Source organism: Salmo salar, chromosome 12 (genome assembly GCF_965601325.2).
Source record: "Salmo salar chromosome 12, fSalSal1, whole genome shotgun sequence".
Taxonomy (NCBI): domain Eukaryota; kingdom Metazoa; phylum Chordata; class Actinopteri; order Salmoniformes; family Salmonidae; genus Salmo; species Salmo salar.
The window spans coordinates 57,711,217-57,726,504 of NC_138302.1; the positions used below are offsets into that span (position 1 = coordinate 57,711,217).

Consider the following 15,288-nt stretch of genomic DNA (forward strand, 5'->3'; position numbering starts at 1 on the left):
GTCAACACCTTAAGTTGGTGCTCCCCTAGTTGATGTATAAAAGAAAAGAAAAAAACAGTCATTTGGTTGATCTTCCCTTTGTTTTGCTTCCTGTCTTTAAGTTTGGTGTGTGTTTTTCTTGTGTTTGCCTCTTGGGCAAATTTAGTGGGTGCCTTTTAGTTTGAGTTGTTGCTGGTCAACTTTTTGTGGACACCCCCATGAGTGTCTTTCAGAATCCCCTCCTATAACCTCACCTGTTCTGTTTTGGTTGTTGTCAGAGACTCTGTCAGTTCCCCTTTCTGTTTGAGTGACATTATTTGGTTTTCTAGCTGGGGGATGTAACACGTGCTTGTGAGGTAGGTTGGATGTACTGCCAAATTCTCCAAAATGATGTTGGAAGTGGCTTATGGTAGTGAAATTCACATTCGCAGCTCTGGAGTCAGCGTGCCAATTGCTCACTCCCTCAAAACATCTGTGGTGTTCTGTTACAAAATTGCACATTTTAGTGGATTTGTCCCAGCACAAGGTGCACCTGTGTAATGATCATGCTGTTTAATCAGCTTCTTGATATGCCACACCTGACATTTCTGAGCTCTTTTATTTCAGCTCATAAAACATCAGACCAGCACTTTACATTAGTGTTTATATTAGTGTTCAGTCCTCCAACCAGGGGAGAGGGGAAAGGGATAAGAAAAGCTGTTTGACATCACAGCATAGTTTAGTAGCCCACAGTTGATGACCGACACATGCAATGGGACAGCCGTGGGTGTGTGTGCTAATCCAGCGCTATCAGGTAGTGTAAACTGTAGCAGTAAGTGATAGAATTTTATGATACATGTGAGGCTAGTGGAGTAAATTAAAATGATTAAAAAATACATAACCATAACATCCTGAATAATTGCTGCTCACAAAGTCCTTTAGCACAACAAAAAAGAAGGGAGATTTTAGTTTTGGGTGAAAAAAAAAATCAGGAATTCAGCAAAAAATGTGTTCCATTTAGGAAAACTGTTCAAGCGTTCCCACAATTCTAAAAATAGATACTTTTGGTAATGTAGTATGTGGACACCTGCTAGTCGAACATCTCATTCCAAAATCATGGGCATTAATATGGAGTTGGTCCCCCTTTGCTGCTATAACAGCCTCTACTCTTCTGGGAAGACTTGTTTCCATTCAGTCACGAGCATTAGTAAGGTTGGGCACTGATGTTGGGCGATTAGGCCTGGCTCCAGTCGGCATTCCAATTAATTCCAAAGGTGTTCGAAAGGGTTGAGGTCAGGGCTCTGTGCAGGCCAGTCAAGTTCTTACACACCGATCTCGACAAACCATTAATTTATGGACCTTGCTTTGTGCATAGAGGCCTTGTTATGATGAAACAGGCTAGGTCTTTCCCCAAGCTGTTGCCACAAAGTTGGAAGCACAGAATTGTCTAGAATGTCATTGTATGCTGTAGCGTTAACATTTCCCTTCAGTGGAACTTAGGGGCCTAGCCCGAACCATGAAAACAGCCCCAGACCATTATTCCTCTTCCACCAAACTTTACAGTTGTCACTATGCATTCAGGCAAGTAGCATTCTCCAGGCATCCACCATACCCAGATTTGTCTGTCGGACTGCCAGATGGTGAAGCGTGATTTCATCACTCCATAGAAGGCATTTCCACTGCTCCAGAGTCCAATGGTGGCAAGCTTTACACCCCTCCAGCCGACATTTGGCATTGCGCATGGTGATCATAGGCTTGGGTCCTTTTTGGTGTCCTTTAGTAGTGGTTTCGTTGCAGCAATTCGACCATGAAAGCCTGATTCACGCAGTCTCCTCTAAGCAGTTGATGTTGAGATGTGTCTGTTACTTGAACTCTCAAGCATTTATTTGGGCTGCAATTTCTGAGGCTGGTAACTCTAATGAACTTATCCTCTGCAGCAGAGGTAACTCTGGGTCTTTGCCAAATGGCCCGCCTGCCGAAGGGAAGGCGGAGACAGTGACATACACTCTGTATGACCTAAAATTATGAATTGGTCTTAGAACAGTCAGGCCAACCAAAGCTGTACTGTGCATGTAGGCTAATATAGGCATACTATTTAAACTGATAAATGAGGCTGTCAACTGAGTAAAAAAATCTGTTGGTCCACACCATGTACTCTTGTCTACATGTCATGCAGTCTGTCATTGTACTTCTCAACAAGACAAATAGAAGTCTATTTTAGGCTATGCTGTATAAATGTTCTGACCAGTGGAATAGCATTCCACCTGGCTCACCGTATGTCTGTAACCGGAGAGGTAATGTTCATCTGGCGTTATGCAATGTATGCATCTTCCTCCCACTCTTTCTCTCTCTCTTTTTCACTCCCTCTCTGCTCTCTCAGGTACCTCTCCACGGGACTTTCCACACTGCCAGAGCCAGAAGCACACCAGGACAGATAAAATAATGAGAGGCATAGCATATTTAGCAGGTGCGATTTCCACAGAATTTGTTTTCTTTGTAGATGGCTACATATTTTTGGTTGTACTGTTGCTTTTGTCAGACCGTATTATTATTTACCAAACTCTATACATTTATTTTAGCTGCACACAATTATATCTGTAATGTGTCTTATAGGTCTGAGTCTACTTATTCAGTTTGGTGAGAATGTGGATCCTTACCTGTGCACCCACCTGGTCTACACTTTTGCCATCATGAATTATGCTAATGAGCTCATCACCTACGAGTGGAACGACAAGACCCTCTACAAGTCTTTCACCGCCTTGAAGACCAAGTAATAGTTTCTGATGATGAATACAATTAAATCAATTTTGTATCTATTAAAATGGTAATTTGTTGCTCATTTGGTAAAACACTACATTTCTCTTTTTTACTAGGCAAGTCAGTTAAGAACAAATTCTTATTTACAATGACGGCCTACTGGGGAACAGCGGGTTAACTGCCTTGTTCAGGGGCAGAACGACAGATTTTTACCTTGTCAGCTCGGGGATTCAATCCAGCAACCTTTCGGTTACTGGCCCAATGCTCTAACCACTAGGCTACCTGCCACCTCTTGCTCTCTTTTTTTCCCCCTCTCTCTCTCTCTCTACCACACACACACCGGGAGAGAGTGAGATATACACATATTCTGATATTCATATTGAAGAGGCCTTCTCTTTTTCTTGTTTGTGTACAAAAACCCCAAACTGATGACTTTACTGTTGGTGAGAGGGAGGAACCATGAACTCTACAATGGAAGGTACGCCGAAGCAGCCAGCACATCTACTCCCTATGAAAGGTCTCCCTCTAGAGACCAAACTAAGAACATTGACATGTTACACTATAACAGAAAGGAGTGACTCAGTGCTTCTAAACTTCTATAAAGTTTATATTACAAATTTCACATAGTACAAAGTGAAATGTCACATTGGTCGAAGAAACAATGATCTTAGTTACCCTCACTGTCACGTCCTGACCAGTAGAGGGAGTATTTGTTATTGTAGTTTGGTCAGGACGTGGCAGAGGGTATTTGTTTTATGTGGTTTGGGGGTTATGTGTATGTAGAGGGGTGTTGTATTTATGTGTTCCGGGGTTTTGGTGTATGTTCTGGGTTTTTGGTTTCTAGGTTTCTAGTTTGTATATTTCTTTGTGGTCTGTGTGGCTCTCGATCAGGAATGGCTGTTCATCGTTGTTCCTGATTGGGAGTCATATTTAAAGTGCTTGTTTTCACCTGTTTAGTTGTGGGTAGTTGTTTTTGCACTGTGTTTGGTTAGCCTGCAAAACTGTTCCTGTCGTGTTTCTGTATTTTCTTGTTTTTCGTGTTCACATCTTTAATAAATAATATGTTGAGCACGCAACCCGCTGTGCCTTGGTCTCATCACTACGACAGCCGTGACACTCACATAAAAACAGGGTGTTACAGGGAATTATCCTCACCGTCCATCAGCTTCCTAAGGACATGGCTTTGACAGTCTGGATCTGGATAGAGCATCCTGGGTCCCAAGGGAGCCCCCCAGAGGACAAGACGAGGTTTACTCTGCTCTGCCAGGTGAGTTACACCTAGCTTCTCAATCCATTCCTGCTGGACCCATGTGGTGCACGTTTTTGTTCTAGCTCAGCATTGATTAAACTAACAATGTTTCACAAAAAAATACATTAACTAGTATGATAGAAATAGAAACACATCCACTGTACTCACTACTGTGTCTTTATCTGCACCCACAGGAGTTCTGAGGCTTATGTCGCAGAAAGCAAGGCCAGGGGAAACTCAAGACTGATTCTGTCAACTGCACTGGCAGCCAGGAGGGATGACTGAAATCACTGCGCTGTCCAAGTATGGCCTGCATCTGGTTGATCAAGTGATACTCCTCGGTCACTGTTAGAGTTACATGTCTCTGTTTTTGTGTGTCTAAGTCATCTGGACTTCATCAGTGACGTTCAACCTCCATGGAGCCTCGGGGAGTGTCACTGCCCACTATCAGGGCGAACTGGAGATGACAAATACACTAACAGTAAGGAAAACAGGACTCTTTGAGGCAAGAGTCAAAAACACAGTTGCAAATGTCTCTTTGGTAAAGTTGCAAAAAGTACATTTGCTTGTTTACTGTTTTAATGAAGCCTTCAGATTAGGGTAGTATTTTGCTCCACTAACTCTTTTCCTTCCTTGCAGGACTATGTGGGGCCCCTGTCAGTGGATCCGCTTCTCCTGGGCCCTACACTCAGGAGATGGGCCTCTGGGCTTACTATAAGGCAGCGTTTCCCAAACTCACGTTTTGTTTTTTGCCCTAACACTACACAGCTGATTCACATTATGAAAGCTTGATGATTAGTTGATTATTTGAATGTGCTGTGTAGTGTTAGGACCGAAAACTAAAATGTGCACCCCTTGGGGTCCCGACGACTGAGTTTGGGAATCCCCGCTTATAGGGTTCACATGTTTTCAGAAGTCTTGCACTCCTCTTTTTCAAAGACTGAAATCCATTTCATCATAATCCAATGTTTTTTCCCTCAGATCTACGCTTTCCTCAGATGAGTTATGAGGCCAAGGTAAGATCTTCTAACAAAATCTCCAGACATGCATGACCAACAGACTCAACCTCTGTCTAAATCTGAGGATTTTTTCTTTGTGATTGTGTGTTTCTTTCATGCATATCTTTTACACTGATAATACTGGTCTTTCTCTATCTATCTAGTTCCACCGGGTCCGCTATCTGTAAGAAAACCAGTATGGTTGTGCCCATGTGTGGGCTCTGGACATGGATGTCTTCTCTGGGCAGTTCTGTGGACAAGGGACAAACCTCTGCTGACTATCGGTGAGGATGGATACATACCTGCAGCGGTCGTTGATTGGCTGACAGACAGATGATGCCAAGTTTTCGAACAACCGTTAGACAGATATATTATATATATATATATATAGCTGTGATTTTGAACAACAGCATAAATACACCCATTTCACTTTTGCATGTCAAAAAAACTAATGACCACTGCTGCACATGCTGCCACTGTTTTGAACAGATTAGATCAGTGGAAGCTGGACAGGCTCATTGTAATTACTGGAATGGAATTGATGGAACGGTATCAAACACATCAAAGACATGGAAACCGCATGTTTGACTCCATTCCATTTATTTCAATACAGCCTCTACAATGAGGTCATCCTCCTTTAGCTCCTCCCACCAGCCTCCACTGGATTCAATTATGCTGTTTAGAAGGAGCTGCCTTCTCACAAAAGAGTGAGTGCACCAGGATTGCTAGCTAACATAATGTCACAATGCATGATGCACTAGACATTTAACTTTCATTCTGAAATATCTTCCTATTTCCGAGTTCGTCAGATATGAGTTTAGAAAGACTTACAATTGCCATGGGAGCTAACTAGGTAGCTGGTTAATTTGACCCAAAAAAACTAATTCAACCAACTATTTCTCAATGTTTCTGTAGCTGGCAAATTAATATGATCATTCTTTGTGATACACCTGGTTTTATGCTGTTTTAGTCCCAACATGTCACCCTGTCACCTACAGTAGAATCCTATAAATGGCATCAGGGGGAATGAAAAAAATGGCCATGGTTTTTATCCCACCAGATCCTTTGATTCTTGTTGGATGTAGTTGTCCGGTTTCAGGTCCCAGCCTCCCATGACTGTTATGCTTATTTATTTACAAGTGAACTACAATTTGATGTTTGCTTTAGCTCCATCTGTACCTAAGATCAGATCCAGTCTCACGTGTGGAAGTAAGCCGTCTGGCACGAGAGACACATTGGGAGGAGGAGATTAGAGCAGACTCAGAAGTTTTGACTGAATGCACATTTGAGCGCCCCAGGACAGTCTATTTATTTTGTGCTGTTATAATTTATGCTATGAAATAGTGTGATTTTTTGGGGGGGAAGTTCCCACTTATATCGAAGCAATGTTCAGACCTATGCCACCGTGGAGCTGGCAGAGTACCTAGAAACTGAACAGCTTGTTCTGAACAACATATTTTGTAAACAGGAAATACTTAAAACATAATACTTGTTTTAACCAGTACCAGTCAAAAGTTTGGAAATACCTACTCATTCAAGGGTTTTTCCTTATTTTTGCTATTTTCTACATTGTAGAATAATAGTGGAGACATCAAAACTATGAAATAACACGGAATCATGTAGTAACCAAAAAAGTGTTAAACAAATCATTATATATTTTTGATTCTTCAAAGTAGCCACCCTTTGCCTTGATGACAGCTTTGCACACTCTTGGCATTCTTTCAAACCAGCTTCACCTGGAATGCTTTTCCAACAGTCTTGAAAGAGTTCCCACATATGCTAAGCACTTGTTGGCTGCTTTTCCTTCACTGTGAGGTCCAACTCATCCCAAACCATCTCAATTGGGTGGAGGTCGGGTGATTGTGGAGGCCAGGTCATCTGATGCAGCACTCCATCACTCTCCTTCTTGCTCAAATAGCCCTTACACAGCCTGGAGGTGTGTTGGGTCATTGTCCTGTTGAAAAACAAATGATAGTCCCACTAAGCGCAAACCAAATGGGATGGCGTATCACTGCAGAATGCTGTGGGAGCCATGCTGGTTAAGTGTTCCTTGAATTCTAAATAAATCACTGACAGTGTCACCAGCAAAGCACCATCACACCTCGTCCGTGCTTCACGGTGGGAACCACACATGCGGAGATAATCCGTTCCCCTACTTTGTCTCTCACAAAGACAAGGCGGTTGGAACCAAAAATCTCAAATTTGGACTCATCAGACCAAAGAACAGATTTCCACCGGTCTAATGTCCATTTCTCATGTTTCTTGGCCCAAGCAAGTCTCTTCTTATTATTGGTGTCCTTTAGTAGTGGTTTCGTTGCAGCAATTCGACCATGAAGGCCTGATTCACAGAGTCTCCTCTGAACAGCTGATGTTAAGATGTGTCTGATACTTGAACTCTGTAGCATTTATTTGAACTGCAATTTCAGAGGCTGGTAACTCTAACTTATTTTCTCCAGCAGAGGTAACTCTGGGTCTTCCTTTCCTGTGGCGGTCCTCATGAGAGCCAGATTTATCATAGCGCTTGATAGTTTTTGAAACTGCACTTGAAGAAACTTTCAAAGTTCTTAATGTTCCATATTGACTGACCTTAAAGTAATGATGGAATGTAATTTCTTTTGGCTTATTTGAGCTGTTCTTGCCATAATATGTACTTGGTCATTTACCAAATAGGGCTATCTTCTGTATACCCCTCTACCTTGTCACAACACAATTTATTGGCTCAAAAGCATTAAGAAGGAAAGAAATTCCACAAATGAACTTTTAACAAGGCACACCTGTTCATTGAAATGCATTCCAGGTGAAGCTGGTTGAGAGAATTCCAAGAGTGTGCAAAGCTGTCATCAAGGCAAAGGGTGGCTACTTTGAAGAATCTCAAATATAAAATACATTTTCATTTGTTCGTATGTAATATTTCATAGTTTTGATATCTTCACTACTATTCTAGAATTTAGAAAATTAAGCCGCATAAAACATGGTCTCTAGTTGCGCCGTGATTGGCTCAGTGTTCTGTCACACATGGGGATTCATTAGAAATGCCCATCCAAGAAGGCTCAAGGTCATTGGCCACAGATAAAATGATGTCAAATCACATTATATCTACCTTAGCTTTGATTGGACTGATCATGTCAACATCATACTTTCAAAATCTTAGCTAGCAAGGTAAACAACCAGTCATCTTCATGAATCAAGTCGACAATCTACTGGTAAATTCTTTCCAATCCTTTTCATATGAAGAAAAAGTATAGATAAAACATATCGGTGCTCCTCGGCCATTGGACACAAACATTACACAACAATTTGGAAATCGCAAATTCAACATCGACTGGTTTGGAAGGAATCAGTGGCTAACTGCAAGTGTTGCAAAGCCATCACTAGCCTGCTATTCAGTGGAGAGGGTGTGTGTGTGGTCAATGTTTGGGTTTAAGCGTCTCTTTTCCAAGCTTAACAGGATAAACATTCACATGCAAAATCATGGGCCAGAAAAGGTTGTATGTATTAGCCATGCTGTCAATCCAGCATGACTTCTGCCATGTTCAAAACAACTGGAAACTCGGAGGTGGGAAATCTGACTTTTGTGAGCTCAAGACAACTGGGAAATCATGAAAGAACGAGCACCGACTCGGAAAATACGTTTTGAATGGTCATCCAACGCGGGCCTCTTTCTAGAGCTCCGAGCTGAAGATCACTGACGTCATGATTCAACCTTGTTTTTGTTTTTTTGAGTTCCCAGTTGTCTTGAAAGAACCATGAATCCAGAGAATGCCAGACTTTAATGACAAAGTTTGATGATGAAATTTGCCCACAAGGACTGCCACACCACCTTCCTGTTGAGTGAGGACAACACAACAAGGTGAGTTCAAAAATGTATTGTATGCTGCTGCATAAATTGTAATATGCCAGGGAGATGTGTATACTGTAGCTAAGAAAGTAATACTAAGTGTATGTTGTGTAGTAAGCTGTTAGTAGGCCATGTGCCTCACCCTAATAATTTGCTCCCTTTTCTCCTCATAACTTAGTCTACTGTTCTGACTTGGTGGTGCACATTTAGCCTTTATCCTATTTTTGAGAAATGTTATCATCGAATATTGTAAGCGCTTTATTTAGCCTAAGTTTCTGACTTGGTGTGCAGGGAGAATACTGTAAGAACAGCCCATGTTCTGAATTCTGACGCCGTACATTTCAAAAGTGCTGAACAGCTGGTTATATTGACTACGTCCGTCCTAACTTGCTCATTAATATCTTAATTGAAATTACGGATTGCCTCTTTTCTGTTCATCATTCCCTTATGCCATAGTTTGTACATCTCAATTGTCAGTACAAACCACATTTGTTTAACCTCTACAGGATTGGTGGGTCCCCCTGTGGGACTGTTGAGCTAACTTAGGCTATTGTGATTAGCATGAGGTTGTAAGTAACATTTCCCAGGATATAGACATATCTGATATTGGCAGAAAGCTTAAATTCTTGTTAATCTAACTGCACTGTCCAATTTACGGTAGCTATTACAGTGAAATAATGCCATGCTATTGTTTGAGGAGAGTGCACAGTTATGAACTTGAAAATGTAATAATAAACCAATTTGGGCAGTCTTGATACAAAATTTTGAACAGAAATTCAATGGTTGGATCAGTCTAAAACTTTTCACATACACTGCTGCCATCTAGTGGCCCAAATCTAAATTGTGTCTGGACTGGTATAATACATTATGGCTTTTCTCTTGTATTTCAAAGATGATGGTACAAAATAAATGCATGTTTTTTTCTTTGAATTATCTTTTACCAGATCTAATGGGTTATATTATCATACATTAACATTTCCACAAACTTCAAAATGTCCCCTTTGAAATTGTATCAAGAATATGCATATCCTTGCTTGAGGTCCTGAGCTACAGACCGTTAGATTTGGGTGTCATTTTAGACTAAAATTTAAAAAAAGGTGTGGATCCTTAGCAAGTCAGCCATATCAGCTATGGTTTTTTTTAAGTCAGTAAATGAGGCTGAATTAACTGTTTTGCTGCAAGACAAGGCTCCGCTGATAGCCAGGTGTAGCAGTGGTAAGGATTCACTCCATGGTGCTGAAAAGAAAGCTCTGCTGTTGGGACTGCTTTATGTAGGCTCTAACAGTTTGTGGGCACCATATGTCACCGATATAGTGCAATTAATGTGTTGTGTTGTGCAGTGGCTTTGCTGGCATGCATAAAAATATATATTTTTAAATGTTTACCTACCAACATTTAAATGCTAAAATCACCACTGAATTAGGTACACATGGCCTGTCTGCAACGAACTTGAAACATTATTGGGTCAGGCCCGAAACTTGCATCAACGAACTTGCAACATTGTATAAAATATTCTGGGCCCTCTGGGTTTCCTGAGCCAGTGAGCCCAGGACAGACACAGCTGTAGGCTATTTGCACAAGGGATAAGAAGCATTGCTTGACTTGGGCAGGAGCTCACCGGAGCTGAGTACCGGCACCAGCTTGAGCTCCTGTTCATCTTATAGAATATTAGCTTGAAAGTATTTTGGAGCTCCTGCACCTAAATATAAACAGTACCAGCACCAAAAATAAGTACTGGAACCTATTTCAGTCCAAGTCCACTGATAAGAAGTCATCAGGTAGGCCTATTTAATGACATTGACAGGAGCGCTCAAAACAAAAGACAATATCTAAATTGACAAAACTCAAAAATGGAATAAACTCTGACAATGAGAACGGGAAGACTGGAATAATAATATTTAATGCAAAGTAAGAAACATTGTAGATTTGAAATTATAGCAATTAAAGGTAAATGTACTACTGGTAATATATGTAATGGGTAATTGATATACAATAACAATCAAAAGCAAACAATTCACACAATGAAGTTATGAAACAATGAATGTGCACTAATTGGCGGGAGAGAGCGCGTTCTGGAGAGAGAAGTGCATTGTGTATCTGGGCGCATGGTCAATCCGAAGTCTGCATTGGTCATGCAGCATTTATGGTGATATGGTCTCAGCAGAAGTCAGGGCATTCATACTTATTGCGCTTTGTGGAGCAGTGCAGAGCTGTTGTCAAAGAAGTGAGTTTGTGTTGTGACTAAAACAATCTTGGTTGACCAACAGCTTAATGACCAAACCATCTACCAGTTGACTAATTGGGGTCAGCCCTAAAAACAATACAATGCAAGTTGTAGTCACCTATTTGGCCCATGGTGTTACAGACCAAGTAAAAAAATAATTCATTAATTAATGTCAAGCCCTTCATAATGTACAAAAAAATTGCCTGATATGAAAATGGGGTCATGGGTGATTTTCCAAAATCCTGAAGAAAAAAGTCACCATTGGCCTCATGGTGAAATCCCTGAGCGGTTACCTTCCTCTCCGGCAACTAAGTTAGGAATGACGCCTGTATCTTTGAAGTGAATGGGTGTATTGATCCACCATCCAAAGTGTAATTAATAACTTCACCATGCTCAAAGGGGTAATCATTGTCTGCTTTCTTATTTTTTTTACCCATCTACCATTGTGCGCCCTTCTTTGTGAGGCATTGGAAAACCTCCCTGGTCTTTGTGGTTGAATCTGTGTTTGAAATTCACTGATCAACCAAGGGACCTTAGAGATAATTGTATGTGTGGGGCACAGAGATGAGGTAATCATGTTAAACATTGTTATTGCACACACAGTGAATCCATGCAACTCATTTTAATTCCTGAACTTATTTAGGCTGTCCATAACAAAGTGGTTGAATACTTATTGACTCAAGACATTTCAGCTTTTCATTTTGAAATCATTTAGAAAAAACATAATTCCACTTTGACATTATGGGGTAAATGTTTATTTCTCTTTCTGATATTCTTTGTTAGAATGGAAGACCCTAACATCACCTTTTATTCTACCACAGATTGGACGGAGGTACCTTCATGCTGCGAACAGCCCTTCCATTTTATACCAAAGATGCTCTTTTGAGTTGAGGTCTGGGGTATGCGCAGGCCACTCAAGTAAACTGAATTCGCTGTCAAGTTCCAGGCAATGTTTTTCCACTCCTCAGTTGTCCAATGTTGATGATCACGTGCCCACTAGAGCCGCTTCTTCTCATTTTTAGCTGATGGGAGTGGAACCCGGTGTGGTCATCTTCTGCAATAGCCCATCCGTGACAAGGATTGACACATTGTGCGTTCTGAGATGCCGTTCTACACACCACTGTTGTACTGCGCCATTATTTGTCTGTTTGTTGCCCGCCTGTTAGCTTGCATGATTCTTGACATTCTCCTTTGACCTCTATTATCAACGAGCTGTTTTTGCCAACAGGACTGCCGCTGACTGGATGTTGTTTGTCGCACCATTTTCGGGAAAACCTAGGCACTGTCATGCGTGAAAATCCCAGAAGGCGGCCGTTTCTAAGGCACTAGATCCGGCGCCCCTGGTACCGATGATCATCTACTCAACTCGTTTTGCCCATTCTAACATTCAATCGAACAGTAATTGAATGAATGAATCAATGCCTGATTTATGTAGCAAGCCACACGACTCACTGTCTGTAGGAGTGATCCATTTTCGTGAACGGGGTGGTGTACCTAATAACTGAATGGTTAGTTATGGTGAGTATTCAGACCCCTTGACTTTTTCCACATTTTGTTACGTTACAGACATATTCTAAAATTGATTAAATAACAAAAAATCCTCATCAATCTACACACAATACCCCATAATGACAAAGTGAAAACAGGTTTATAGAAATGTTAGCACATTTATTACAAATAAAATAAAAATACCTTATTTACATTAGTATTCAGACCCTTTACTCAGTCCTTTGTTGAAGCACCTTTGTCAGTGATTACAGCCTAGAGTATTTTTGGGTATGATGCTACAAGCTTGGCATACCTGTATTTGGGGAGTTTATCATTGTTGGTAGCCATCTGGCCATCCAAAAACAACTCCTCCTCCTTCTTCTTTGGTGGGGTTTATTGGCAGTTGTCATCCAATGTTATGGTGCATTACCGCTTCCTACTGTACTGGAGTGTGGGCCAGAGACTAAATCCTACCTGGCAGCCCCATTTCTCTTAAAAAATATAACAAAATATTTGAGACTGTACCTAATGACGCTCTACTCAATATACTCTTTAAACTAATTTCCTGTATCCCCTTCTCCCTCATACTAGAGCTCAGCCTCTCTCTTTCCCTCTCATACTGCTCACACTGTATCAATAAATGCTCCACTGTCTGTTTCCTGGCAATAATCACACTTTCCTGCTGGACTCTTTTCTATCACATTTAAAGTCTTATTCAACCGGCTGTGTCCCACCCTTAATCTTGTAAAAATAGCCTCCTCTCTTCTGTGCCTTCCTGCCGTCCTCCCCTCCCCAACTTTCCTCTGTACTTGAAATAAATGCCTGCCCTTAGTATCTCTATTCCACTGCTCCTGCCATTTCTGCACCGTCACTGTTCATATCAGGCTTTTTACCTCTGCCTTGCTCCTTGAAACTACAACATCACCATTCCCACTACAAAGTGCTTGTTCAGCCAGTGTGTCAACTGCCTCGTTCCCCTCCACCCTCGTATGGGCTGGGGCCCAAGTAAATCTTATCTGTATACCCATCTGTCTAATCCTGCCATGGGTTCGTAGCACGTCATAAAGCAGGTATTTTCTGCTACGTGTTCTAAAGGATTGCAGACTCATCAACACTGCATATGAATCAGGGCAAATAACTAGTCTGTCTGGCTTGACTTCCTCCAACCACTGCAAGGCCAACAGTATGGCCATCAGCTCCGCCGTATATACAGCCAGATGATCTGTAATACGTTTCCTGACTGCCACCCCACATTCCTGCACTACAAATGCTGGCCAAGTACGTCCTGTCCTTGGATCTTTATAACCATCTCTGTAAACAGCCCCAAAATCCTAATACACAGTATCTAGACGTCTATTAAACAAACCAGATGGATCAACACCCATCCATATCTTTCTGTAGTCTCTCCAACACTTCTAGATCAACTACTGGAGGTGGTAGTTGCCATGATGGGTTTACAGGAATAGCTAAAGTTGGACAAAACTCCCTTACATACAGTCCCATCTCCCTCGCCTGGGTATTACCCACCCACCCAAAGCTCGTATTCTGTCCTCGCTCATGTTCCCAGCATGCAGGATGAGACACCCCATGTCCCTGTAGGTTGACTTAATAATTAATTGCCAGCTGCTGTCTCCTAATCAAGCTCCCCTGCGGTGTACTGTTATCCACCAGGTAGCTGCCTGATAGAGACTTCCTCACCTGGATAGACCTTCCAAACAGGAAATAATTTATCCAGTTGCGCATTCTTCCTCCTAACCCCATAATATCAAGCTTGATTAACAACCCCTCCTTCCACATCATATCCTATACGCCTTCTCCACATCAAAAAAGAAAGCCTGAGCCTCCGGACATCTGCTTCTAAGCAGAGCACTGGGTACATAGTTTCCCTCCCCTCCTGAACTCACTTTGGTGTGGCGATACTAGCCCCCTGCTCTCCAGGAAGTAAGTTAGCCTCTCCATAATCATACGTTTCATAATCTTACATACATGTGATGTTAAAGCTATTGGCCGATAGCTCGTTGGTTTCTTCCCTGTCTTCCGGATTGGTACCACTACTCCCTCTTCCCAGCTGCCTGGTAGTTTTCCCTCCTCCCACACTGTTGTACAACACGAATACCTTATCCAGTGCCTCATTACTAAGATGAGTCAAAATGACATTGCTCACCTCATCTTTCCCAGATGAAGTTAACCCAGCCCTACCTATTGCCATTTTCATCTCTTCCACGCATCATTTACATCCTCCCTCCTACCCAGCTCTCCAGGGTGCTTCTCTCTCTCTCTCTTTCTTTCTTTCTTTCTTTCTTTCTTTCTTTCTTTCTTTCTTTGTACTCCAAATGCCCTGTTGCTTTTCCTCACCACTGCCCCAAACTCATACTCCCCTCCACATCTGGCACAGCTCTTTTTCTCTTCACAGGCTTTTTCCACATGCCCAAACTTCTGGCAGTTATAACATCTTAAAGGCTTTGGTGCATAAGCCCTCACGATCTTCCTCTGTTCTTCAGAAATACAATTAATCAAAATAAGACCACTCCTGAGTCCCGGTCACTCTGTCAGACTCCACTTTTCCCAGCCATTTTCGACACCTCAAAAGGGTTTCCAACATATGCATTCTTACTCAACAAACGCATCCCAACAAGAATCAAATCATTATGATTCATAGACGTATCCTCCACTCCAATTTTAGACTATTCCCTCTTTGGCAGTTGCTAGGTTTACATCCAATTGGCGACAGATTTTCATGCCAATATTCAAAAATCTGCATAAAGAAAATATTCAC

General features: G+C 41.7%; 1 long non-coding RNA gene across 1 annotated transcript; it reads left to right on the plus strand.

The window, feature by feature from the left end:
* Positions 1-596: 596 nt before the first annotated feature.
* Positions 597-2,711, plus strand: LOC145859335 (uncharacterized). The gene is made up of 3 exons (XR_014379538.1): positions 597-772; positions 2,339-2,425; positions 2,572-2,711. It is a non-coding gene; the product is annotated as an uncharacterized LOC145859335 (long non-coding RNA).
* Positions 2,712-15,288: the final 12,577 nt, after the last annotated feature.